Here is a 3,329-nt window from a genome sequence, read left to right on the forward strand (position 1 = left end):
TAAGTGTTCAGTTCACTGAATTTTGACACTTGTATACACCGGTGTATACAATGTCCAAGATTTGAACATTTTCATTTTCACCCCAGAAAATTCCGTGACTTATGCTCCTTTTGTTGTTGTTTTTTTTTTTGAGACAGGGTCTCACTCTGTTACCCAGACTGGAGTGCAGTGATTCTATCACAGCTTCCTGCAACCTCAAACACTCTCAGGCTCAAGCAATCCTCCTGCCTCAGCCTCCTGAGTAGCTGGGACTACTGGCACACACCATCACACCTGCCTAATTTTTTTTGTAGAGACGGGGTCTCACTATATTGCCCAGGCTGGTGTCGAACTCCTAGACTCAAGCGATCCTCCTGCCTCAGCCTTCCAAAGTGCTGGGGTTACAGGCATGAGCCACTGCGTCAGCCATATATTCTCCTTTCCAATTTCCCTCATCACCGGAAATCACCTTCTGATTTTTACCACCATAGATTAAGTTTTACCTGTGCTTGGATTTCATACTTTATGTATTCTTTAGTGTTTAGCTTGTTTCAATCAACATAGTGTTTCTGAGATTTATCCATGAAGTTCCATGTACCAGTAGTTTGGTCTTCTTTATTGCTGAATAGTATTTCCTCATATGAATATACTTACAATTTGATTGTCCTTTCTCTTATTGATGGATGTTTGGATTGTTTCCAGTTTGGGGCTATTATGAAGTCCATAGCAGCATTTATTTTTACTAGTTTCGAACTGGAAACAACCCGAATGTCTATCAACAGTAGGATGGATAAACTGTGGTATTACAGAGCACAAGAATAAATTGTGGCCTACAGCTATGTGAACACAGGTAACCTCTTCCAAACATGTGTAGCCAAAGAGGCCAGACACAAAATGAGTACGATCTGCATCATTCCAGTTTTAATAAGTTTGAAGCTGGCAAAATTAATCACGTTATTAAAAGTCAGAATAGTATGTATTAATAGTTTGGAGGAAGAAAGGGAATAGGAATGGACGCATGAGGTGAGCTGCTAGGATTGTATTTCTTGATCTGGATGGTAGTTATATAGGTGTGTTTACTTTATGAAAATTTATCAAGTCATATACTTGTGATGTGCCCTCTTCTGTACATATGCTATACTTCAGTAAATAAATTTCATATTTTAAAATTATCATTATCACCAGTATGGTGAGCTACCTAGGGAATAGTAGGGAAGGGTCAATGGAGAAATTCACTTAGGTTGCAAATAAGACTGTATTAATATTAGCACTCATCATATATTGCTGGTGGGAATGAAAAATGGTATAATCACTTTGGAAAACAGTTTGACAGTCTCTTACAAAGTTAACTATAAATTTACTATACAACCCACCAATCCAGCAAGCCCACTCTGAGGTATTTACCCAAGAAGAATGAAAACGTGTCTATCAAATGTTTAAGGCAGCTTTGTTTGTGATAATCAAAAACTCAGGCTGGGTGCAGTGGCTCATACCTGTAATCCTAGCATTCTGAGAGGCCGAGACAGGAGGATTACTTGAGGCCAGGAGTTCAAGATCAGCCTGGGCAACATAGCGGGACCCTATCCCTAAAAAAAAAAAAAAAAGGCATTCTAGAAATCAGTGCAATAAAGTGGCATGCATCAGGTGAGGTGGATCATATAGAGTTGAAAAAGAGGTATAAAAGTTGTGGGCTGCATCAATGTTCTGGTGGCCTAGAACTGACCTTGGGAGAAAGTGACTTTGGAAGGAAAGAAAACAAGTGAACATACATGTTCATTCTAATTGGTCCCTCTATCATCTTCCCTCTGAGGAAACTGAAAATGTTGACTCTGTAGCAGTCATAGATGATAACAGCTTACAAAATTGAGTGCATACTACGTGCCAAGCACTGTTCTAAAGGCTTCTAAATGTATTTAATCCTCACAACAACTCTGAGTTAAGTACAGACAGGATTCAAATCTACGCAGTTTGACTTCATAGCACAACACAGCAGTCTCACCTTTCAAGAGACTGAGAATGAGTTTACTCTGATGGACATGAAATTCCTGATTAGCACAGTTAGGCTTTTAATTTTTTAAGTCTACAAGCAAGACAAAGTGTTTTCTAGGTTAAAGGGGATAATGAGATGTGTCTATTGGTGAACCAGCAAGAAATAAATAAAAACAAAACCTAACAATTATACTTGAGTCAGTATGAATTTTTATTAACACACATTTGTGAAAGTCTGTACAAACTAAAACATTCCCGTGTTTTAAAATGTCCATTATTACAAACATACAAAGAAACAAAAAGTGTTACCAAAAATTAGCTACTCAATTTCATGGTAAAACAGTGTCATGATTTTTAAAAATCAAAATTTCAAGACTGAAGTTTCTTCCTTTCCTTTTTGGAACTTACAGAAAGTTAGAAAATGTGTGGATTTGCTTTATATTAAATGCCGAGACCTTAAAAAAGGATTTAGTATAAAACTAAATATGTGTTTTTATATTGTCATACTTCACGTAACAGAATTTCAGTCTTTAAAATTAAAAAAAAAAACATGACTATCATTTTTGACAATCTTTTCCCCATAGTCAATGCAAATGCATCTCAAAAATACTATCTGACAGTTTATCTTTACCTAAAAGTTTCTCATTCAAAAAGTTATAAAACTATTTAGCACTGCCCTTTCCCTTGCTTAGAAGGGAATTACATCCCCTACTAGGGTGATATGTATGCAACATGGTCCATTGTATATCTTATCAGAAGGAAGCTACCCATTTCCACATTTCAGTCCAATTACGTGCATGGCTCCACTTATTGAGAATGCTATCACAAATTATAGAGCATCTGCTTCTGAGGTACCTCATCTGTAGACTGAGGTACAAATGTCATCTGCCCTCATGATTATTTCTAACTCTAGTACACCCTGCATTAATGATTCCAGGATAGTCAGTTTTGCTGTTTCATGGCACAACTCCACATCCCTAATTCCTTTCACAAACACCACATGGAGGACCTGAGAGTATGGGTAGAAATGCAAATCTATCCCCTTTGCTGGAAAAGTAAATCCATGTGCCTATTGGGTCAAGAAGGAAAGACAGGGCACACACGACTCCAGCTGAGGCCACATGCTTCTAAGAAGTACCTGTTTCCACCTTTCCATTCAAAGCAGGAGTGTACAGGCTGGGGTGGGTGAGGAGGAGTGGGGAGAAGTATGGTGATGTCACTTCTCCCAATTGGACTCAGAGTCTTTACTTGAGCAGCTCATGCTGACCCCAGAAATGTTCTATGGTTCAAATATTATCCCATTTTTAATCTGCTCATGTAAAAAAATGTTCTCTGACAGTAGCCCAGTATGACAACTGATA

Source organism: Propithecus coquereli, unplaced genomic scaffold (assembly GCF_000956105.1).
Source record: "Propithecus coquereli isolate 6110/MARCELLA unplaced genomic scaffold, Pcoq_1.0 Scaffold239, whole genome shotgun sequence".
Classification (NCBI taxonomy): domain Eukaryota; kingdom Metazoa; phylum Chordata; class Mammalia; order Primates; family Indriidae; genus Propithecus; species Propithecus coquereli.